At 38.1% G+C, this 25,500-nt stretch overlaps 1 pseudogene; it reads right to left on the minus strand.

The window, feature by feature from the left end:
* Positions 1–18,735: 18,735 nt before the first annotated feature.
* Positions 18,736–19,419, minus strand: LOC149263771 (polycomb group protein FIE1 pseudogene; annotated as a pseudogene).
* Positions 19,420–25,500: the final 6,081 nt, after the last annotated feature.

The raw sequence follows: 25,500 nt of genomic DNA on the forward strand, positions 1-25,500 counted from the left end.
GTTTTACATACCCCATCAAATGAGGAGAGAAACCCAAAGAGAAATAGGGAGGAGGGTTACAGTTCTACTATGGAGACCACATATGAGCATTTTGATCTCAGGAAAAGGCCCAAGTTGAATCCTATAATTGAACAGGAGAACACCATTGAATCAGTGGAAATAACTGACATTGATACAATGGTGGAAAGAAGCAAAGGCACAACTGCTTCAGGAGAAACACAAAAGCCATCAACATCTAACACTCAATTGATTAAGAGACAACTAAGTGTTGAGGTTTCTTCTTTTACCAGGCCAAAAAATAAGGAAAGAGATATCAAGGACAGGTACAAGGAGATCAAGTTAAGGAATTAGAAGTTGAAGGCTGAAATATATGCCCAATAATTCAAGCACACACCAGCTAATCAGAGCAGGCTGATGTCAGCTTTTGACATCAAATTAGGGAAAATGCAAGTGTGCTTCATGAATCCAATTGTCCAGCAGCCAAAGACTTTAGCTGACTACAGAAAAATGGACTTTGAGGTGTTGGTCAGGGATGTTCATCCCATTGACCAAATAGAATTCCACAAGCAGGATGGAGAGATGGTCTACTCCACCTTGACAACGAAGGCCATGGCTGCACATAAGCTACATAATTCATTAGATAACATTACAACCCAATATAAATTAGAAAAGGCCTCCTCATAGGCCAAGGACAATAGGATAAAGTCATTGGAGGACTTGGTAATTGAGTTGGGACATGATCCCAATGACATCAAAGCTGCTGAGAAGTTGATTAAGAAGAAGACATTGCAACTCTTAAAAAAAAATTAAAACTTCCTCATTCAAAGAAACCACAGACAAAAGAGGTCCTAGAGAGCCAAACAAATCAGGAGGAGATGATGAACCTGGTTCTACAATTGAATGATCAGTTGAAGGAAATGGAAAAGGAGTTGGACAAATTGATGCAGTTAAAACAAGCTAGTCTTGAGACTGCCCCTGCCACTATTATCCCAACAGATACTACTGTAGTACCATCCACCATGGCAGCATCATTAGCTCCTACAGCTCCAATGGCTACAACACTGCTAGCTTCTATAGTGTCTATATCAACAACAGGGTCAACAACTTCAAGGTCAACAGGGGATGAGGCAAGTAAGTTGGTCAAAGCAATGGAAGACATGTCATTCAAACCACCGAAATGAACAAGCTCAAGGAAAAGGTGACCAGTGTAGAGACTAACTATAAGCTTGCCCAGACTATGCACAAGGAAGAAGTGTAGAAATCCACCAGGATGAATGAAAGAATAAAAAACTTGGAGAAGGAATTAACTTTGAAGGAACCCCTTGGATAGGCTAAGGAACAATTATGGGCCAATATCATTAACTTTTTCAATGATATTTGGCCATCCATTCAAGTAATTTTTGAACAGGTTGACTTAGTGAAGTAGGCTACAGAAGCCATATAGAGAGTAAAAGCAGAACTAGGAGACATGCCAAAGGAAGCTACAAGGATCATTCACTTCCTCAACTCCAAAAATAAGTATGAATGGTAGGAATTAGAGATACCTAATAGGACAGGTATAATATTAGAAGTAAAAAGGGTCCTCACCAAGAGGAATTTAATGTTAAACCTTGAAGATAAGTGCCAAACCATGCAACTGGCTATAGACAGATTCATGGTTAAATTTGAATTTTTGAGGAAAAAGGGTCTGCCCAATCCCTTGGTAATAAATGATAAGCTAATGACACAGGAGGACTACAATAGAAAAATCAGAGAAGTGGCTAGGGATCAAGTGAACACTTCATCTATGAAAGGGATGCCAACTGGAAAGGTCCTATACCAAACTTGTGAGAACTTGTTTTACCTCCAGCATGGGGTAAAACACCTTTTTTTAAAATAAGCCTACTTTTACCAAGTACACAGAGGTAGATGAGATTTACAGGAAGATGATAAATATCCAATTACCAAATGTTAAAATATGGGAGAAACTAAATGAATTACTATAGAAATACATAGTCAAAATGTAAAAATATACAGTAAGATTGAAAAACATAGTAAAAGGATAATGACAGGCCATCCAGATGAAAGTGTATAAGGTTAAAGTGTAGCAGTTGAAAGGTCAGAGTGAATAGAACATCCAGCGTGAAGACCAAACAAAAAAGCAGATATTAAAAGACAAAATATCAAAGATTAAAGACAACACTGCCTAAGAAACATGGATAGCAAACAACAGTTCAATAACTCTCTCTATCTTATTGCATGAAGATATTTCTTTCTCCTAGATTATTTCCCAAAACAGTTTGGGATATTTTGTAAATTATTTTTGTATAAATACTTCATAATTCGAAGTATTTAGTGTGGATTGCTATACATTTGTATATTTATTTTGATCATAAACCTAAGGGTTATTGTACCAATTTTCAAGTCAACAGACTAGACCAAGTAATAAAGAGATTGCATTACATGATTCATGTGTTGAGCTATTACAGTGAAGTATTTTCTTTGTCAAATTTGTTATTTTCTTATGTTTTTTCACAAACTTGAATGTTATCTAAAGTTGAATGAATTAACTAGAAATTTATCTTAGAATTTCTTTAAGTACACTCTGTTTTGAACAATTGATAATTTACATGTTTTCTTCTGATATCTGGATCTGAAAATCCTTAATTGCTCTCCCATCCAAGTTGACCTCTTTCAGTTTCTTCATAATCCTGCCTAAGGAACCCTTAATTTCTCTTTGGATCCAATTGAAAACCACTTCACTATCCAACCTTGAGATCTGAAGTAACTCTGCTATCTTTCCCTGTAGACACTATTTTTAGAACTTGATCCAGTCCTGTTTGCCTGATATTTGACCCCATAGCCCAATGTTAAAAGACACCCCTATTTTCATCTAAGTAAGTGATCCCACCACCAAATCCAATTCAAAACCCAAGTACAATCATAACTATCCTAAAATCAAAATAACTAAACAAAGTTAAATCATAAAGAGAGAGCCCTCTCTGAGAATTAGGAAGGCTAGACCCTAATCTCCAAAGTAGGTTTGTGGTTACCTCTAATCATTTCTTTCTAATCAAATCCTGAGAAATATTGGAGTGATAACATAACCTTTTGATAAGACTTTAACTTTTGTGGGATACAATGAGACTTCAAATTTTTTTAGAATCTACATTCCAGGAGAACCTTAAATTAAGGTTAGTCAGGTTTTTACTTTTGATGAGGAGGTAACTAGGTCTAGAGACTCCCACATGGAGAATTATAATTAGGAATAGGAGGCTTCGAATGATGCATGTACAAGTGCTTCTATTCTAGTTGTTCATCCTTTAGAAGATCTAGAGGGGTCAGTAGAATCAATAAAACCAATGGTCCCTTCAAGAGATGTTACTAGGAATAAGAAGAGACAATCGTGGCTTTGTGACTCTCTACAAGATGCAGAAGGGCATGTAGCTCCTTATGGTACTTTCAACGAGCGAATATTACCACAAAGTTACTAGGGTTATATAACATTTATGAGATTCATCATTGATTCTGAGCCTTCCATTTATGAGGAGGCAACAAGCCAACAAGTTTGAAAGAATTCCATGGTACATAAGTATCAATCCATCATGAAGAATGATGTGTGGGAGATAGCTCCGAAACCAGAGGGGAAGTTAGTGGTGACTTCAAAGTGGATCTATAAGATCAAATATGGAAAAAATGTTGGGTGTGGAGCCTGATTATCTTCTATATTCAAAGGTATCGCCACATAGGACCCCAGTTCGAAATGGGGGCGGCAACGCCGCCCGTAAAATATTCGCTGCAGGGGGGGTCCAGGGGGGGGCGGTTGCGACCTTTGGGAGCCCCCCCCTGGCGGGGGCTGCCCCCAAAGCTAAAAACAGCTGTAAAATTGCCTTGTAAAAGTATAGTAATTTCTAGTCAATCTGGGCCGTTCATTAGGTGGATGATCTGACGGTAGAACTTATGATTAGTTTAGGGTTTTTTGCCCTAGAAGGCAACCCCTCTCTTTGTATGAGGGTATTGTATTTGAGGTTGTGTGATAGATGTGTATTTTGTGAGTGAGAAACAGAGAGGTGAGACTGTGAGAGAAAACAGAGGATATTACAGCGGATTTGTTGTAGGTTGTGTTTCTTCATTTTGCTGGATAATAAAAAGGAAGGACTGGCTTTTCGGGGTGGACGAAGCCCAAACTGGGTGAACCACGTATATCTGTGTCTCTCTTGTTTTGTGTGTTTTCTGTGTTTATATTTCTGCAATATTTTATGTGTTCCATTGCTCCGTAATATATAATTTTCTAACAACTGGTATCGGAGCCGAAGGTCTATTTGGCTGATAAACTCGCAGGAAAGAAGGGTTCCTGGTTTGAGTGGGAGCAATGGCGGAAGATGGTAAGTTTAGGGTCGAGAAATTTAACGGCCAAAACTTCTCGCTGTGGAAGATGCAGATGGAAGATTATCTGTATCAGAAAGATCTATACCTACCATTGGGTGGAAAAACAAAGATGCCGACGGGTATGAAAGATGAAGAATGGAACCTTCTCGATAGAAAGGCACTCGGAACAATACGGTTGTGCCTTGCTGCGTCAGTCGCCTTCAACATTTCGAAGGAAACCACGACAGAGGGTTTGATGCAGACGTTGTCGAAACTATATGAAAAACCCTCGGCCTCAAACAAGGTATTTCTTATGAAACGGTTATTTAATATGAATATGTCGGAAGGTGGATCTGTTGCAAACCATTTAAATGATTTTAATACAGTTACAAGTCAGTTAAGCTCTGTAGGGGTAAACTTTGATGATGAAGTTAGAGCTCTGTTATTCTTGTGCTCATTACCAGAAAGTTGGAATGGTTTGGTAATGGCCATTAGTAACTCCGTTTCTGGATCTAGTACTTTAAAGTTTGATGATGTTGTCGGTGCTATCCTTAGCGAGGAAATGCGTTGGAAAAGCTTCGGTGAGACATCGAGAAATTCTTTGAGTGCAGAGTCTAGAGGAAGAAAAATGGAAAGAGGAAAGAGCTCAGGATATCGCAGTAAATCAAGGAAAGGCAGATCCAAGTCCAGATCGGGGATAGTGTGCTGGAAATGTGGAAAGAAAGGACACCTGAAGAAAGACTGTAGATCTCGAAAGGGAAAAGAAGGAGATGCACAGCAAGAAAACAATCATGAAGTAAATGTGACAGGTGAGGTGTTACAAGATGCTTTGATTCTTTCTTTCGAAAATATTACTGATTCCTGGGTGGTAGATTTAGGGGCTTCATTCCATGCCACACCTGATAAGAAATACTTTCATGACTATGTTCAAGGAGATTTTGGACAAGTTTGTCTGGGTGATGATAAACCCTGTAAAATCGTTGGAATGGGTAAGGTTCTTGTAAAATAGCAGAATGGAAACCAATGGCTATTAAAGGAGGTAAGGCATGTTCCAGATCTAAAGAAAAATCTAATTTCAACAGGGCAGTTAGGCGGTGAAGGTTGTGTGACAACTTTCACAGATAAAGCTTGGAAGGTCACCAAAGGAGCCCTGGTAATAGCAAAAGGTGAAAAGGTTGGTACATTGTATTTATGCAATGGTATTTCTAACTCTGTTAATGCTTTAACTTCCAAAGGAGCAGATGCAGCATTATGGCATCATAGGCTCGGACACATGAGTGAAAAGGGGATGAAGATTCTTCACTCAAGGAATTTGTTGCCAGGTTTGAAGAATGTTGATTTGGACTTCTGTGAAAATTGCATTTATGGAAAACAGAAGAGAGTCAGATTTCTCAGAGTTGGGAAAGAAAAGAAGAATGAAAAATTAGAGCTTGTGAATACAGATGTATGGGGACCTGCTCAGGTATCATCTCTCGGTGGCTCTCGTTATTATGTTACTTTTATTGATGATGCAACTAGAAAAACTTGGATTTATTGTATTAAGAATAAATCTGATGTATTTGATACTTTCAAGAAATGGAAAGCTTTGGTTGAGATTGAGACAGGAAAGAAATTGAAGTGTCTTAGATCAGACAATGGAGGTGAATATTGCAGCAAAGAGTTTGATAGGTACTGTTCAGAGCATGGAATTCGCAGAGAGAAGACAGTTCCAAGAACACCACAAGAAAATGGTGTGTCAGAAAGGATGAACAGAACAATCATGGAGCGTGCAAGGTGCATGAGATTGCATGCAAGATTGCCTTTACAGTTTTGGGCAGATGCTGTAGATACTGTTGTTTATCTAATAAACAGAGGGCCTTCAAGTTCCTTGGATGGTGGTGTTCCAGAGGAAGCATGGACAGGTAAAAAGGTAAACTACTCTATTTTAAAGCCTTTTGGTTGTGAGGCCTTTGTCCATATTGATAAAGAAAATAGAACAAAGCTTGAGGCAAAGTCAAAGAAATGTACCTTTATTGGATATGGTGTTAATGATTTTGGTTATCGCTTATATGATTACGAAAATCACAAAATCATTAGGAGCAGAGATGGAATATTCAATGAAAAGGTCTTGTATAAGAATCAGTTGCAGGAAAAGAAACAGGAAAAGGAAAACAAGGAATACGCAGTTCTTGATGAAATCACTGAAAAAGTAAAGGTGCCTGAAAATAATAATAATCAGCAACCACAACAACAGCAACAGGCATCCCAAACACCTGAAAGTGTTGTTAGAAGATCTACCAGGATAGGTAGACCCCCTGAACGATACTCTCCTTCATTATATTATTTATTGTTGACTGATTCCGGTGAACCTGAATGTTATGAAGAAGCAATGCAGGTTGAAAGCAGGAAGAAGTGGGAGGTAGCCATGGAAGAAGAGATGGAATCCTTAATGCATAACCAGACTTGGGATTTAGTCAGGTTGCCTGTAGGAAAAACTACGTTGAAGAATAAATGGGTTTACAGGCTGAAGGAAGAAGATGGAGGAAAACAGAGGTATAAAGCTAGACTTGTGGTGAAGGGGTTTGCACAGAAGAAAGGTATTGATTTTGATGAAATATTTTCTCCTGTTGTTAAAATGACTTCAATCAGAACTATTTTAAGTCTTGTAGCAGTTGAAGATTTGCATCTTGAGCAGTTAGATGTAAAGACAGCCTTTCTCCATGGGGATTTGGAGGAAGAGATATATATGCAGCAGCCACAAGGGTATGAGGTGAAAGGAAAGGAGAAACTAGTGTGCAGGTTGAAGAAGAGCTTGTATGGCTTAAAACAGGCTCCAAGGCAGTGGTATCTAAAATTTGACAAGTTTATGTCTGAACAAGGTTATACTAGATGTCACTCTGATCATTGTGTTTATTTGAAAAAGCAAAATGATGGCAGCTATATTATATTGCTACTTTATGTAGATGACATGCTTGTTGCAGGATCTAACATGCAGGAAATAAATGTGCTCAAAAGAAAATGGGCAAATTCATTTGCAATGAAGGATTTGGGAGCTGCGAAACAAATCCTTGGTATGATAATAACTAGAGACAGGAAAAATCGCAAATTAACATTGTCTTAGAATGAGTACATACAAAAGGTGTTGAAAAGATCTAACATGCACAATGCAAAACCAGTTAGTACACCTTTTGCTAGCCATTTCAAACTTAGCAAGGAAATGTGCCCAAAGACCCAAGAAGACATGGATTATATGTCTAAAGTTCCATATGCATCAGCAGTTGGAAGCTTAATGTATGTAATGGTCTGCACAAGGCCTGATATTGCACATGCAGTGGGAGTTGTAAGCAGGTACATGAACAATCCAGGAAAGGAACATTGGATGGCAGTGAAATGGATTCTCAGATATTTGAAAGGTACCACAAATCAAGCATTATGCTTTGGTGGTTCAAACATCTCCCTACAAGGATATGTTGATGCAGATATGGAAGGTGACAGAGATAACAGGAGGAGCACTACAGGATATGTATTTACTGTTGGAGGAACAGCTGTCAGTTGGGTTTCAAAAATCCAAAGTGTTGTTGCACTTTCAACAACAGAAGCAGAGTATGTTGCTGCTACAGAGGCTAGTAAAGAAATGATTTGGTTACAAAGGTTTATGGGTGAATTGGGTAAGGAGCATGATATGGGCACGTTATACAGTGATAGCCAAAGTGCCATTCATCTTGCAAAGAACTCAGCATTTCATTCCAGGACTAAACACATACAGCTCAAGTACCATTTCATACGATCAGTGTTGGAAGATGGAGAGTTGAAGCTGGAAAAGATACACACTAGCCAGAATCCTGCAGATATGCTAACAAAAGTTGTAACCAGGGAGAAACTGAGAATATGCTCAGTTTCAGTTGGTCTTCAAGGATGACGATGAAGATGAGAAACAGCCAGGTCCAAAGAGGAGTCATTGTCCAGTAAATGGAGCAGCAGTGGAGTTGCTACAATCAGTCTCCAAGTGGGAGATTGTTGGGTGTGGAGCCTGATTATCTTCTATATTCAAAGGTATCGCCACATAGGACCCCAGTTCGAAATGGGGGCGGCAACGCCGCCCGTAAAATATTCGCTGCAGGGGGGGTCCAGGGGGGGGGCGGCTGCGACCTTTGGGAGCCCCCCCTTGGCGAGGGCTGCCCCTGAAGCTAAAAACAGCTGTAAAATTGCCTTGTAAAAGTATAGTAATTTCTAGTCAATCTGGGTCGTTCATTAGGTGGATGATCTGACGGTAGAACTTATGATTAGTTTAGGGTTTTTTGCCCTAGAAGGCAACCCCTCTCTTTGTATGAGGGTATTGTATTTGAGGCTGTGTGATAGATGTGTATTCTGTGAGTGAGAAATAGAGAGGTGAGACTGTGAGAGAAAACAGAGGATATTACAGCGGATTTGCTGTAGGTTGTGTCTCTTCATTTTGCTAGATAATAAAAAGGAAGGACTAGCTGTTCGGGGTGGACGTAGCCCAAACTGGGTGAACCACGTATATCTGTGTCTCTCTTGTTTTGTGCGTTTTCTGTGTTTATATTTCTGCAATATTTTATGTGTTCCATTGCTCCGTAATATATAATTTTCTAACAAAAAATGAAAACATTGAGAAGTACACAGAAAGGTTTGTGGCGAGAGGGTTCTCCCAAAAAGGAGTGGACTATGACAAGACATTTTATCTAGTCGCCAGGTACACTTCTATTAGAAATGTTGTTCCTCTTGCTCCTGTTATGGGTTATAAGATAACAACCTTAGGTCTTAGAGGTACATGTGAAGGAGTCCCATGTTTGCAAGTTGAAGAAGGATTTATACATACTCAAGTAGGCACCCAGGGCATGGTATTCTAGGATTGATGGATACTTGATGAACTTTGGCTTCACCAAGAGTGTTGTGGATATTGACATTTAGTTCATGATTGTTGATAGCAATCCTCTAACCTTGGTGTTATATTTGGATGATCTGTTCCTCACTGGGATAGAGAGGCTCATTGTTGGGTGCAAGTGGGAGTTGGCCTTGGAGTTCAAGATGGAGGATCTTGGACCGATGCACTATTTCTTAAGATTATAGGTGTGGTGGAGACCTGTTGAGATCTTCCTTAGACAAGGGAAGTACATTGTTAAGATTTAGCATGATGGGTTGCAAGTTCATGACTACATCTATGGTGACCAATCTAAATAAGTTGAGTGATTCTACGTCATATTTAAATTTGGTGGATCCCACGATGTATAGGAATTTTATTATATCCTTTATGTACTTGGTTAAAACTGGGCCTGATATTTTCTTTGTAGTGAACATCCAGAGCCAGTATATGGTTGAGCCAAGGCATGTATAATAGCTTGCAAAAAAATGTGTTGAGATAATTGCATGGTACAATTCGATATGGGTTGAGATATGTCTCAGGTGGTGAAGTGAGGCTGCAGAGATACACTGATTCAGATTAGGTCGGGGTCGCAAAGGACATAAATAGAACATTAGGGTGTTTCTTCAGTTTGGGATTAGATATGATATGTTGGTTTAGGAGGAAGCAGAATTATGTTGCACCTAGTGTAAAAAACGTAGAGTATATCGCAACAAGTGCTAAAAGTCAGGAAGTAGTGTGGCTTCGGAAGTTGCTTCTAGGACTTCTTGATTAGTATCTAGAGACGACCTTGATATTTTTTTATAATCAAATATTTTTTAATATTTTAGAGAATCCAATTTTTCATGATAGGTTAGAGCATATTGAGATCAAATATTACTTCATATGAGACATGGTGCAGAAGCGACCAATGAAGCTCCAATACATATCCACATACGAGCATGTCGTAGAGATTCTCACCAAGTCTCTATCTAGAGCGAAGTTTGTATATTGTTGGAAATACTAAGAGTGGGGATGAATTAATATTTCTTAGAAATTAAGACTTTAATTATCTTTTTTAGAGCATTAGTTAATATTCTGTTTTTATTGTTATTATTCCTCAAATAATCATAAAAAATAATCAATAGTGTACAACACCATACAACAATGTATAAAGATAAAACAAAGGACACATATATTTTAGGTGGAAAACCCACTCTGTGTAAAAAACCACCAAATGCTTCTTTAGTAATTGTCTTCTCCCTATTAAAAGAAATTTGATTACATCAATATTTCAACTACAATTGTGGGAAGTGTCAACCTCATAATTCATAGGCTATAACTTTTCGGATGCTACTACACCCTAATAACCATCTGCAACCAGAAGGATGCCCCAACGCCCTGTGAGTTAGGCCACAACCTGACGAATGCCCCAACACACTATTTACCAACTGCTATCAAAAGGATTCTTTTCTGCCCTATAATTTTATTAGCCCCAACTGAAAGTATGCCCCAATGCCTTGGGTTTCATAAGCACCAACTGAAAGGATACCATTACACCCTATGATGGCTATGACCTGCTCTAGCACCACCCTACCACCCTGAATATTTATCAAGCCACAACTTGAATGTGACTCCAATAACTTTCTTTGCACCAACTTACCAACCTTGTCATCTAGGTAGACCATGTTTCACAATTTTTAGACTGGATCCTTGTGTGCTCCAAATAAATATAAGAAAGTTGTAATGAAGATAAGGCTGTACTACTCAATCTGCATATCCTGTTAAGCCCTGGAGCTGCACTGCTGATCAATGCTCAATACTGCACAATCTTAGTTAACATGTGCAACCTTGCTCAATCTGACCATTGCACTATTCAACCACTGATTACTGCACAATACTAATCAATGGATCACTACCCAAGTTGTAACCAACCAATCAACCTACAATGGTCACTATACTGCACTGCCTATGTAAGAATAAGCATCATATGCTTATACATCATGCTATTTCACTGTACCAAACTGCTCATAATGCTGCAAACATTTGGCACTACTATCAAATAATGACACAAAACCAGGTGCCTTAGGTCATCCCTATGACCTACCTTAAAATATCTCAATCTAGGCCCAACGAGGGCTACCAGCATATGTGTAAACACTCTTGCTCAGATAGTTAATGCCATGAAGCCATCATCATTCACTGCAGTCACATATATCATAATCCAAAGATGATGTCATAAACCAACTGCAATATTGTTACTTGTCATGTCAATGCAATACATCAACTAAATGACCAATGTCATTGGCATAAAAATTCCTAGTATACTTAACAAGAAGCTACCCAATACTACAAGGTCATTGTTTCATTGTTATGTTAAGTGAAGACATCAATTCACTCTTGTCTTAAATAATATCTATATGTCAAGTCAATAAGTCATATAGGTTTGTAGGTCAAGTCAAACTAATGTGTTAATTTAATGGTTTATGTAAATATCACTATCATGTAATGTCACCATCAAACATGTCAAGTCTTCATTACATGTCAAGTCATTACAATCAAGTACTACCGTTATGATTGCAGTAGGTGTGACCATAATATGTCAAGTCAATAACATGTATATAATTCTATCATGTTTTCAAGATTGTAAGTTACATGTCATAGATAAGCAATCTTTTTAACTGCTAAGAGTCTTGTTAACAATATTACTATCAAGTTTCTATGTCAATATATCAAGGTCACCATTATATATTTTTGTTTATCAAGTCAAGAAAGGAACCCTATTAGTCACTATCTTATTAAAATTAATTAAATGAATCTTCCTTCCAAAATTCTATAACACATGCTTCTAGTGAAGTGGAAAAACCTGAGATTTTCCTAAAACAGAGAGTGCCAAAACCCTAACTACTGCATAAAACTCTTACTACTTTATGGAGAGACTGCTGCCAGTTGTAATTTTTCTATTGCTAATTCAAATGCTGTGTATGAGTGTCACTTGTAGCTTACATATATAGTTCATTAGGTTTAAGAAAGTAGTCAAGCTCTTACTCACTGAAATATCAAACAAGTCTATTTTACTATGGTTACAAAAAAAAACATACCTTTTTGTCAAGTGCACCAGTTCTTGTACATTAGGAGTGTTTTTTACATTCAGATTTAAAGGTAGATTTATCTTGCAAGACAAGTAAGTCACAGTGTCGAAGCTTGGAGACCGATAAAATGAACTTTAAGTGATACAATTCTAATGTTGATCTGAATAATGTCCCAACAAAGGTGACCACAAAGTTTGAAAGAGAATCTGTAACATGAAAATGTATGCTCAAAAGGAGAATTTCTTTGTCGAGCTTTCAGATAGATTGTAACCCTTTGTTGGCCAAGAGGTTAGTGATCCTTAAATAATGTTCCATAACAAAATTAACGCAACAAGAGATCATTGTTTAAAAGCTTAATGAACCTTCATATGTCATAGGTCTCATGCCATTTGATGCCAAGTTTAAATGTCATGCCTAGAAACAACACCAAAAATCAATTAGGATAGATAATGATTCTTAACAAGCCCTTAGTCCACTTCGAAACCTAGACTGAGATACCTAATGGTTTACGAAAGATTTTTCGGCGTAAATCACATGGTATTTCATTTATTGACGCGTTTCGAACCAACTAGTGTGGTTCATCGTCAGGACAAGTAAAATAACTTAAATCTTTTACTGGACGACATAGAAGATGTTGGCTCAAATTTTGAAGAAGAGCCAAGACCTAGAACTTCACTTGCTGCCCTAATGAAGAAGGTGTGTACCAATGAAATCCCAATCCAAAACAAAATAAAACCAAAACCCAATTGACAACACAAATTGAAATCCTAGTGCTCTCTATATTTCTTCGTTGTTCTTGCCTCAGGAGGTCAAGAATTTCAAAGGATAATGACACAAGATCATGTGTTGAAATGCTATGTCATCTAGGTTAGATTAGGTCTCTTTTATAGGGAGTGGAGGGGATTCATACAAGTAGATGTTGGAGGGATTTTATGAGAAATTTGACTTAGGATATGTTAAAAATAATTTAAAGTAGTGTATGCCTTGTGGGAAAAATAAGAAGGGTCGTTATATCTTTAATGAATGAATGATCATTTTAATAATCTACCAAAATAATATAATTTCATAAATATTAATAAATAATAATAACTAACCCTTAAGACCCCTATTTAATATTTGTGTTAAGGATATTTCCTAGAAATATTTTCAATTCCACTAAAATTTGAAATCAATGATTGACTTAGTGTATATGGTACTACCAGGGTTGTGAAGTCAATGATTGGATTACTACCTTTGGTTCTTGAAGATATTAAAATTATGCACAATGAGATTGCGGTGAGAATAATTGTCATACATTGATAAGCTTAGGTGAATAAATTATAAGGTGTTATGTCACTACCCCTAGGGGTTTTAGCCCATAAATTGAGGTTTCCTACTTCAAATGCAAATATCTCTCAAACCATCAAGAACCATGTGGCATACCACATACCACCAAAAATATATCAATCAGGAAAATCCAATGACGTTGATATCCAGGTCAAACTCAACGACTAAATCCTTCAAAAACCCTCGAGAAAGTCAACGTACATCCTTAGTCCAAGGAACCAAAACCCTAGGACTTGGGTTTTCAACCACCCAACAGTGTAGCTGCCAACTTGATGTAATATAACAATTACTAAGAAGTATTCATTAACCATTTTAAATCAATGACTGGTTTTTTTGGTCAAGGTCAAACCCAATCAACTCCATGGGTTGACATCAATGAAAACACCATCCAACAATCTCCCCCTTTGTCATTGATTGAAACACACGTACTCCTACAAGTAAAACTCCCCATGACTTCATGCTTCCATACCCTTCTCATAATTTCAATCTTCTTCTCATGATTTCTCTCCCCCTTTAACATCAATGGCAAAGGGTGACCCCCCCAACAATCTACCTACTTATTGTGGACTTGTCATTTGCCTATGCACCCCCTAATGAGAAGAATTCTTGTAAGAATTTGTCAATGAAGATCTCTGTGGACCTGTAACCTACATGTGATCCCCCATATGAGAAGCCTTCCTCTGACACTGGCGATTCCTATGAACATGTAATCCTTTAAACGTTTTTCTCCCCCTAAACCTGTTACACATCTCTCTTGAAGCTATCATTCTATTCATGTTGTTTTCCTGTCAATGGTAGACCTGTGCCACACACTGTTGTATAGACTCCCCCTCTTCAAAATTCAAGGAGTTAATAAGCTGAGGTTTTTAAAATATTGTATCACCCAACTCCTTAGCCGGACCTTCTTGACTCCTGTCATCATTTGAAGCAACTGTTGATTCCTCATGACCTTTTGCTTTTACGAATCTTGAAAGCATAAATGCTAAAACCTTCTAATCTGATTGATATTAATGTACCTATTTCCTTTTCCATACGTTCTTGTTCCTGCAATCTCGAGCCACGTGCCCATATTTATGACACTTGAAGCATTCAATGTTGTCCATTGGCGATTCCATTTGATATATACACTCACGAGCTATATGGACATAGTTATGGAATTTGAAACATTCAATGCTTGACCCATATTGCATGAATTATTTGCTAACAAATACATCAGGAATCCTGTCTAGTGATGCTACAAACTTTCTTTGCGGATGATAATGGTACTTGCCAAATACTTCACAATCCCTAGCCACATGTCCATAGTTAGTACATAAAAAATAATAACCATTCAATAAATGTGCGTACCTAGATGATTCACAAAGATGTGGAGGTCTTTGATAATTGTACCATTCAACATCTTTACAATCCTAGAGATATGTAAAAAATTATAACATGAAAAACAATAACCATTAAATGGATGAACATACATGGATGATTTTCTATACTCATTCTTATTCAGAGGTAGTGCCGTAGTCTTTTGATGTTCTTTGTCCTTGAATGCTTTGGCATCATTCTTCGGAGTTGCAATATTTTTCTTTGGTTAATTTCTTTGATCAATCTTCTTTTCAAACTCACTTTTTGAAGATTTGGAGCTTGTACCTTCATCAACTAAAGCCTTACCTTCTCTTTTTTTCAATTTATTATCTGTCCTATCCATGACCTATAACTGGTCTTTTTCTTTGAGCTTGTTGATCTCATTAAGTGTTGCATCAATTTCTTCTTGCTTTTGAGAAATATCTTCTTGAAACCATTTTTTCAATATCTCACTCCTTTTTCCTGCCTCTTCTACTTGTAGCTTTAGAAAAGTGACATTTTCTGCTTCTCTATTGAGAACTTGTTTTTGTTCCTTCTGCCTTCCATTTTCCTTCCCGAGCCTGTTTATTTCTGCAATAGTGTATCCAATCCTTTTTGGTTTTGATCAACTTCAATTTCATGCCTCTAACCACATTCCTTTTATTGGATTTCCAGGTATTTCTTTTCAATTTTTTCTTCCTATACTTGTTTCTTAAGCCTTCCAATCTCTACAGTGGCTACATCAAGTTCCTATTTCTTTTGATCAACTTCTTTCTTGAGTGTGCGATTTTTTGTCTCTGTATTCTTCCATTCTAGATTTCAACATTTTTGGATCCTTCCAACTATACTCTAAGATTGCTAATGATTTTCTCGGATTCTTCATTCTTCTTGTTGAGTGTTCTGTCACATCCTTTTTCTATTTCAAATTTTGCTTCTAGAAAGTTTTCTATTTCTCTTTCACTCTTGAGTTCCTTTATAACTGTGACCATTTCGTTTTGAAATTCGATCTTGCTTATTTCCTTAGCTTATTCACTATAATCATGGTTTGATTCCTTAGTATTATGATACACATGATTATCAACATTTATCTCTTTACCTGCATGCTTCTTTGAGTAGATATTATGGAGTATTTCCTAAAGAATTTTGCTCGTTGAGCATTGACCAACTTTTTCTTTAACGAGATCCAACAAAACATTAAAAAACACATTCATGGATTTCATATTATTTGTTTTAGCTTCATCGGTAGATGAGTATTTAGACACAAACATATTTCCATACATCATGAGCTACTAGATGGAATACCATTCTAGATTCCCATATCCAATAATTATCTTTGTCAAATTCGGGAGTTGGTGCATAGTACTAATTTTCTTTAGATGTTATAGTACCTGAAACTTCCTTTGAATGCTTGGTGGCTTTCTTCTACGATTTTCCCATCACTATAATCTAAGATCTGCCTTTCAGAGGTTAAGATGTTACTGAAGGAATGAAGCACTGATACCAATTGTTGGAAATATTGAGAGGGGGGGTGAATCAATTTTTTGCTCTTGCTTTTTTAGTTTTTAGTTTAGTTTAGTTTTGTTTTGTTTTTTGTTTTTTGTTTTTTTGTTTTTGTTTTCGTTTTTTGTTTTTTGTTTTTTGTTTTTTGTTTTTTGTTTTTTGTTTTTTGTTTTTTGTTTTTGTTTTTTGTTTTTTGTTTTTTTTTGTTTTTTGTTTTTGTTTTTTTTGTTTTTTGTTTTTTCTGTTAGAGCATTCATGAATCTTTAGTTATTATTATTGTTCTTATTCATATACTCATAAACAGTAATCAATAGTAGACAACATCATACAACAATTTAGAAAGATTAAATAAAGGACATGTAGATTTTAGGTGGAAAACCCCTTCAGATAAAAAAATACTGAATGCTTGTTTAGTAATTGTCTTCTCCCTATTAAAAGAAAATTTATTACATCAATATTTCAGCTACAACTGTGGGAGGCATCAACCCCTTAATTCATAGGCTACAACCTATAGGTCACTAATATGCCCTAATAACCTGTTGCAATTGGAAGGGTGCCCCAATTCCCTATGAGTCAGTCCACAACCTGAAGAGTGCCCCAACACTCTGTTTACCAGCTGCTATCGAAAGAATGCTTCACTGCCCTGCAATTTTATCAACCCTAATTGAAAGGATGCCCTAACACCATGGGCTTTATCAACACCAAGTGAAAGGATGTCAATACGCCCTATGTAGGCTACGACCTGCCCTAGCACCATCCTACTTCCCTAAAGAGTTCTCAGGCCACAACCTGAAGGTGACTCCAATCACCTGCCTTGCACCACCATGACACCTGTTAGAGCTCGAATCTGCCTCAGGCTGAGGAAGGCAAAACTCAAGGCAACATCAAACCACGCTCAGCCTCGTAGCTAGCCCTACGAGGACAGGAGAGGGCTCTCTCCGAGTCTATCTCGGCAAAAGGTCTTCAAAGGGGCTGAGATGACTCAAATTTAATACTGATTTTAGGCTAGTAAAGAGATAGGAAATGAGGTTTTAATAAATGTTTGGGTTTTCTGGGCTGCATGGGCAAAGACAGCAAGAGCAGAGGTTTAATCAAAGGCACAGGTTAATCCATAAGGCGAGGTAGGAGTGAAGTTTAACAATAAAATTGAGATTAAACGGAATGGCAAGACTGCTGAGAAGTCGACAAGGGCATGTGTGATGGATCCTTATCAAACAGAAGAAAACATTAAATATGAACACTTCCTCAAGACAGAGCAAATAAATTGAATTCTGCCTTTCTCACTTAAAAGTATTCATTTAGAAACGATTATGAATGAACTATGAAACATTACAAAAGACATTGAAACAGAAAGAAAGATACATTTGCTAAACTTTCACACCACAAGGATCTTACAAATCAGAGCTGTATTCTTCGATTAATCTCTGTCAAACACTGTACAATGAAATTTTGTTCTTCTCCACACACCTCTCAGAATTCTCCTCCCAACCCTTACAAATCATTTTCCATACAATAAATAAACTATACTAGAAGAAAACAGAACGACCCAAAACAAGGGCGCTGTTTCCCCTGAAGCCATGAAGATAGAAAAGAATCCTCCATCTGCTCTAAAGATAGAAAAGCCTTCCATTATTCCAGCTTGAGGATTTCTAATGACCCATGAAAACTAATCCTGGAGCGTAGATTAACTAAAGACAGAAATAGGCAATCGAACCTTTGAATGCCACTTTGCAACTGCTCTCAAATTTCTGGAGATACGCTTTGCCACTTTACAGAAATTGGGAAGAGGTCCCCAATATTTTAATGCTAAAATATGGGTCAAACTGCCACATATGCTCTTTTAGATGAATCGAATGCCCACATATTGCAACGATTGCCACATTATATTTTCCATGTGCTTATCACCACATCATACATATACTGATACCTTTAATTCATCTGAAGAAGGTTCTATCATAAAACAACGACTTATATATAAACAACTCAATGCGGCCATCAACTATCTGATGCGAATAGACCATTTTCCTGAAAATACTGTGTCCATTTCCACTTTACTCCATGACAACATACACTATCTGTTTTGAATACATGCATTAGAACTAGCAGTGATGATGTCCCACTGACGTCTGAGAAGATTCCTTTGACTCCATTAAGATGATAATAACAACTGGCTGTCTTTGAAGGCATCTTTATGAACACAAGGCCCTGGGGAGCATGCTAATTTCAAATGTCCAGTAAAGTGTAGCTTTATAAAAATGGGCATGCAATGCACATTGAACCAAGAAATTGATGATTTTACTGAGCCACGTCCTGGCACCACATACTACCATCGTCACAGCAGCAGAGAATGGTACTTCCATCATGAGATATAGTCGTCTGTCTAATAGGATGTTTGCAATGTGGATGTGATAACCTGGCAATTAAATTAGGAGGGCTCGACTGTAATTCCCAAACATAAACTTTTCCTTCCCTGTTGCCAACTGCCATAGAATTATAGTGGAAATCGCATGAAAACTTGATAAACCAAATGTCACATTCTGGCACTGTATACTTCTGCAGGATGTCCACACTCTTTGATAGGATGAAACGGCCAAGCCATCTAGTGCAATCCACATAGTTTGAATGCACTGTAGCAATAAAAACAGGAAACTGCACATACTTCGTGGGGAATTTCAATGGCAAATCCGTCCAAGTAAATGACTTCTCAACATAGGTCCAAAACTCTTTAATAGACCAGATCTTGACCGTGTTGTCCATGCCACAGCTTGCAATACGATAAACATCTGAAGGATGGAAATCTACACTGAGAAATTCATTTCGATGTCCCCCAGCTCCAGCAAATATCAAAATGCATATTCCAGTTTGAACATTCCAGAGTCGTACAGATTCATATTTGCTAGCAGATAAAATAAGGGAAGGTTTCAATGCTCGGGTCCTTATTTCATTCACAGAATCTCCATGGCTAACGAAACTCTTCATGGCTGCGTGAATGCTTTGAAAATCCTATAACTGATATTGATGATGATGGCGCGCTTGCAATTGAAGCGTATGGGCATGGGATTGGACGCAAGAGCAACAAATTTCTGAGCTCTGTTGCTGTGTGGGTAGCGCCCCTTCCCAACGTGCCGCGCGCCTTTGATGCACCGCGCGCGTGTAATTTTACACTGTGTTTTTGTGCCTGATGCACCGCGCGCCCCTAATGCGCTACGCGCCCAGTCCAATGCGTCGTGCACCTAAAAATTGATCCACCAAGGTATTGGTAGGCTTGACATCTTTATGAATAATTGCAGGGGAGCAATCGTGGTGTTCTTCTAATCGGTTCTAATCGGTGGAGTTTTTCTTAGTTTTGTCCTTCCAACATCTGACATGGCTGCAGCATTATCCTGTAGATCTCCAGCTTCAGCAGAATCAAGAATATGCCATCTTATTTATGGAACTTTCAATACTTATGATAAGTCCTCCTGTTTGCATAGACTAATGGGGCTATTGAACCTAGCAAGATGACCAGGGCCTGTATTCCGAAGTACTCCATGATGGAAGGCTATAAAATGCAAATTTATAAACAAATTTGTCGATTTCTTCTTCAAAACAGGGTTTTGAAGAAGAATCAATCTCACATAACTCACTGAACCTTCCTCTAGTCTGCAGACAAAACCCTGGACTCAAGAAGTAAAATGACTCTTTTCTGGACCACAGTAACATCAATGACTGCGAATGACGAGAAATGAACCTTGGTGCATTTGACTGCAGCGAGCTGACAAGACGGAGTCTAACATTGGCTCCAATGGGGATGGCAGATGCCGCTTTTTGGAGGTGCCAAGAACCGCAGAGCTTTGGGAGAGCAGATAGTGCCTCCATCCATTGGGCAATGGAGTCATTATTTCAAAAAATAGCACAAGACTTCCGACTCATTTATGGACTAAAACTTGATTGAAATGATTGAAAAACTGACTCAACGAACTTCAAACTAAAGCTGCAATGAAACTAGAACATAATGTTGCCTTTTAACTGCTTATTTATTTACAAAATCTACCCTAGTTTACTGTAAAAGCAATAGATCAGGTAATACTGAAATGCCAGATCAACCATTCAAGTAAACCTGAGAATGATGCCTCTTGAGAATGCTTCCACCAGGACACAGATGTAATTGCTGGCAGCCCTTCATGTGCGTAATGAGCCTGATCATGTGAAAAACAGCTTGATCTATCAATCAAACTGAAAAACATTTCCATGTATGTTTCCATTGGATTTCAAAAGCCAGACTCTGTTGGCTGCCCCAACTCTACAATACCTACCTCCAGCTGCACACTGTCAATGTAAACATCTGTAGGCAATTCTATTATTTCTTGTTTCGAAGGAGGAAGGATTTCCAAGAACTTTTTAGGGTCTTGGAAATCATATGACTGGATCTGCTCATCTAAACACTGAATCTCCTTCTCAACTCTTTCAACAACTAATTCACAAACACCAGTTTTGGCTTCAAGAGGGAACTTTGGAGATTTCAAACATTGAAGCAAGGCACTGAAAAATTCTTCATTAATTTCAGAATCTGCTAACTGATTTCTTACTTCTTTTACAGCTTCACACAGGGCAGGGTTTGCCACATACCCCACCATTGCATAAATGGATCAGCGAGCACTGGACTATCTGGATCGAGTTGGAGTCGCCCGGTGAATGTCTCAGCCTTCATAAGTGTCTGACTGTTGTCCACCATCAGCATCAGATCTGCAATTTGATTTCATGTACTGGGACAAGACAATCTACAAGTCGAATGTCACATCAACAACAAACCATCTTCCCCAGTATGGTCGCCACTATGTTAACGCTCGAATCTACCTCACGCTGAGGAAGGCAAAACTCGAGGCAACATCATACCACACTCAGCCTCGTAGCTAGCCCTACGAGGACAGGAGAGGGCTCTCTCCAGGTCTATCTCGGCAAAAGGTCTTCAAAGGGGTTAAGATGACTCAAATTTAATACTGATTTTAGGCTAGTAAAGAGATAGGAAATGAGATTTTAATAAATGTTTGGGTTTTCTGGGCTGCATGGGCAAAGACAGCAAGAGCAGAGGTTTAATCAAAGGCACAGGTTAATCCATAAGACGAGGTAGGAGTGAAGTTTAACAATAAAACTGAGATTAAACGAAATGGCAAGACTGCAGAGAAGTCGACAAGTGCATGTGTGATGGATCCTTATCAAACAGAAGAAAACATTAAATATGAACACTTCCTCAAGACAGAGCAAATAAATTGAATTCTGCCTTTATCACTTAAAAGTATTCATTTAGAAACGATTATGAATGAACTATGAAACATTACAAAAGACATTGAAACAGAAAGAAAGATACATTTGCTAAACTTTCACACCACAAGGATCTTACAAATCAGAGCTGTATTCTTCGATTAATCTCTGTCAAACACTGTACAACGAAATTCTGTTCTTCTCCACGCACCTCTCAGAATTCTCCTCCCAACCCTTACAAATCATTTGCCATACAATAAATAAACTATACTAGAAGAAAACAGAATGACCCAAAACAAGGGCGCTGTTTCCCCTGAAGCCATGAAGATAGAAAAGAATCCTCCATCTGCTCTAAAGATAGAAAAACCTTCCATTATTCCAGCTTGAGGATTTCTAATGACCCATGAAAACTAATCCTCGAGCGTAGACTAACTAAAGACAGAAATAGGCAATCGAACCTTTGAATGCCACTTTGCAACTGCTCTCAAATTTCTGGAGATATGCTTTGCCACTTTACAAAAATTGGGAAGAGGTCCCCAATATTTTAATGCTAAAATATGGGTCAAACTGCCACATATGCTCTTTTAGATGAATCAAATTCCCACATATTGCAACGATTGCCACGTTATATTTTCCATGTGCTTATCACCACATCATACATATACTGATACCTTTAATTCATCTGAAGAAGGTTCTATCATAAAACAATGACTTATATATAAACAACTCAATGCGGCCATCAACTATCTGATGCGAATAGACCATTTTCCTGAAAATACTGTGTCCATTTCCACTTTACTCCATGACAACATACACTATCTGTTTTGAATACATGCATTAGAACTGGCAGTGATGATGTCCCACTGACGTCTGAGAAGATTCCTTTGACTCCATTAAGATGATAATAACAACTCGCTGTCTTTGAAGGCATCATTATGAACACAAGGCCCTGGGGAGCATGCTAATTTCAAATGTCCAGTAAAGTGTAGCTTTATAAAAATGGGCATGCAATGCACATTGTGTTACACTAAAAAATGTCACCTTGACTACTTACAGTTAGTATGGCTCAAATCAACAAGTCATGCTACCCTCTTAGGCAAGTCTCATGCCTCTGTTATCCATCTCAAACTCAAAGAAGAGAGAAAGTCTTGTAAAAATCATGTTTATCTCTGGGGTCGCAGGTTCTCTCTAGCCTTACCTGCGGGGACGCTGACCATGTTCACAAAATCCGCGTCCATAGACGCTCTGTATGTTAAGGGACAGGTGCGTCCCTCTGTAAAAGGCAAAATGCGCGAGTTTTATCTTGAAAAAGTTACTTGTGGTTACTTCTAGAACATTCTAGAGGTCGGTTTGATGAAATGGATGCGCCTCCAGTTGGTTCATGTATCTCTATTAAGGGGGAACTTATCCCATCAATAAGGGAGCTATCCCACCCATAGAGGGGGATGATCCCATTGATAGTGGACCTGAATAACCTCTTTACAGCACTATAAATGAAGGCATTGAGCCAGAAGGAGAAGAGGTTGGAGCTATACATTTTCTTTGGGTAAATGCTGCAGGATTTAGGTCTTCCATTAGAGCCCTTGTGAGGAGAGATTGTCTTCACTTGATTCTACTTGGGAGAGGGTGAGCTTTGTCAAAGTAGAGGAAAACCCTTGATGGACCCTGGGAGGAACTTGCACAACACCAAGGCCAGGTTGTAAGAGTTTCTTTGTTTCGTTATTAATACAAACTGGTTTATTTTTCTCAATAGCTTGTGTTAATGAGTTATTTCATGTGTTCCTTGGTCTGCATGTTGAATATATCTTTTATTATATGAAATGCAAGTGCTTGGTAATTGTTTGATTGTTTGTGGTTGCAGGAATTGACTTGAAAGAGGAGCTCATCCGGATCGTCAAGAACGGACTTCAACAACAGCGTTTTGGAATAAGGTAAGCCTAAACACTTGTAGTTTTCATGTTGTAAAAGGTGTATTTAGAGAAAGATCACTCCATTTTGTCTTGTTTGTCATTAGAATGTCTTAGACTTCTAGGAAGGTCAGTCGTGTCCGCACCCTTGACAGATTCCGTGTGACAAATTGGCGACTCCACTGGGGAATCCATTAATGAGAGAGTCTTTTCCTTTATATGAACTTTGCTTTGAGAAAATCATTTTTATTTTCTGGTTTTTGACTGTGAGAATTAGTATTTGGGTGGCTTAGCTGTAGCTTTAGTTGGCTTTAGTTTTTCTTCTTTTTTCCAGAAAGACGCAGTCTCTGTGTGCTGCACAGTGCGTCCTTGGACGCGCTGTTGTCGACTGCACAGTGCGGGGCCGCACCTGTGACAACGGCTGGCCTGCGTCTTCCTGTAAAAGTTAAGAAAATTCCATTTTTGCCTTAAATTACTTTTAGATTTTGTTTTTTCTTAGTGTTTTCTGCCCAGATCCTTTAGTACCCTGTCAAGAATTCTCACCTGAACTCGTTTTGTGAGCTTTGAGTGTTTTAGTGGTTTTCAACGAAGTTTAGACCTAGGGTTTGATTTTTGGAAAGGCTTTGTAGTGACTTTGAGCTTAGAAAGTTGTCCAGCCTTAGATATCTCTGGTTAGTCAACCTTCTTAGAAGTTGAGCCTGCCGTAAAGTCTCCTTGTTTGAGCAACTTGTCATTTGAGTTGTTTTGGGTCAAATTTCGAATTGCTTGTTTTTAAAGTATTGATTTCCATTTTCAAAAAGGACAAAAAGATTAGAATTTTGTTTTGACTAGTTTTTGGTTCTGCAATAAGCTAGTCCTTGATTTGATTGTGATCAAGTAAAACACCTTAGAAATAATCATTGTTAGTTTTGGCCTCGTTAAGATTGCTTAGAGTAAATTTGCCTTTAGTTTGCTTATGAGTGCATTTTCATAGATTTTAAGAGTTTTTAAGATTGTTTTTTGGTTATATTAGATTTATTTGCTTTATTAAAAGAAAAATACAAAAACATCTTCTTAAAAGTCTTGTTTCAAGTAGCTTTTTGTTTTCAAAAGAAGAAAAGAGTTTTTTCGTGCATGTAAAGAGAAGTTATGTTTTTATGCTTGGAAAAGAAAAACGAATTGTTTCTTTGATTGTCTTCAATTAAGAAGTTGCTTTTATAAGGATTGCATTCTCTCAACTTTTTAGTTAAGCAATTCATCGAAAAAGTAAAGTAGTGGATAAATCATTTTAGGTGCATTTTGTAGTGGTTTCGAGTCGAGTCAACATACCACTAGTTTCACTTCCATCACCTTTTGACTTAAGAAACAACCTTAAAAGTAACGCTTAAATTAAAATCAATCTAGTAATCTTTATTTTTCTAGGGCTCTGAAGCACCAACATAGCTTAGGCTAGGGTCTTGGAGTAGGTGAGTACTTAACTCTCCAAGACTACAAAACCAAACAGATAGTCTATCTTGAGTAGAACAAATCCAATTGTTTCAGTTACATTCTGGGAAAGCTCCTCTTAAAGGAGAAACACGAGCTCGTGTCCGAACCAGTGAGGGGATCATTCCTCCCTCGTTGGGAACGACGCCAGGCAGTACGTATTACAAACGGTAAACCTCGGATTAACCATTGTCGAGGAGCCAGGGGTCACTTATCGGTAAACCTTGGATTGTTGTCAAGGAGCCGGTAAGGGGATTGGAGCTTGCTACTCTGCCCTTGCGTGCTGTCGGAGTTTAGACTGTTCCCCCAGGTGTAATTGTTGTGATTGGTAACCTTAGTGGCCATAATATCTAGGATTCTACCCAAGGTGACGGTGGAGGGAAGGTCCCACTGTACCTGGAGCAGACGTCGGTTATACTCACTTGGATTTTCTGGGGGGTTCGCTTCA

The sequence above is a fragment of the Pinus tabuliformis genome, chromosome 6 (genome assembly GCF_031772625.1).
Source record: "Pinus tabuliformis cultivar Carrire ecotype Pingquan chromosome 6, CPIR1, whole genome shotgun sequence".
Taxonomy (NCBI): domain Eukaryota; kingdom Viridiplantae; phylum Streptophyta; class Pinopsida; order Pinales; family Pinaceae; genus Pinus; species Pinus tabuliformis.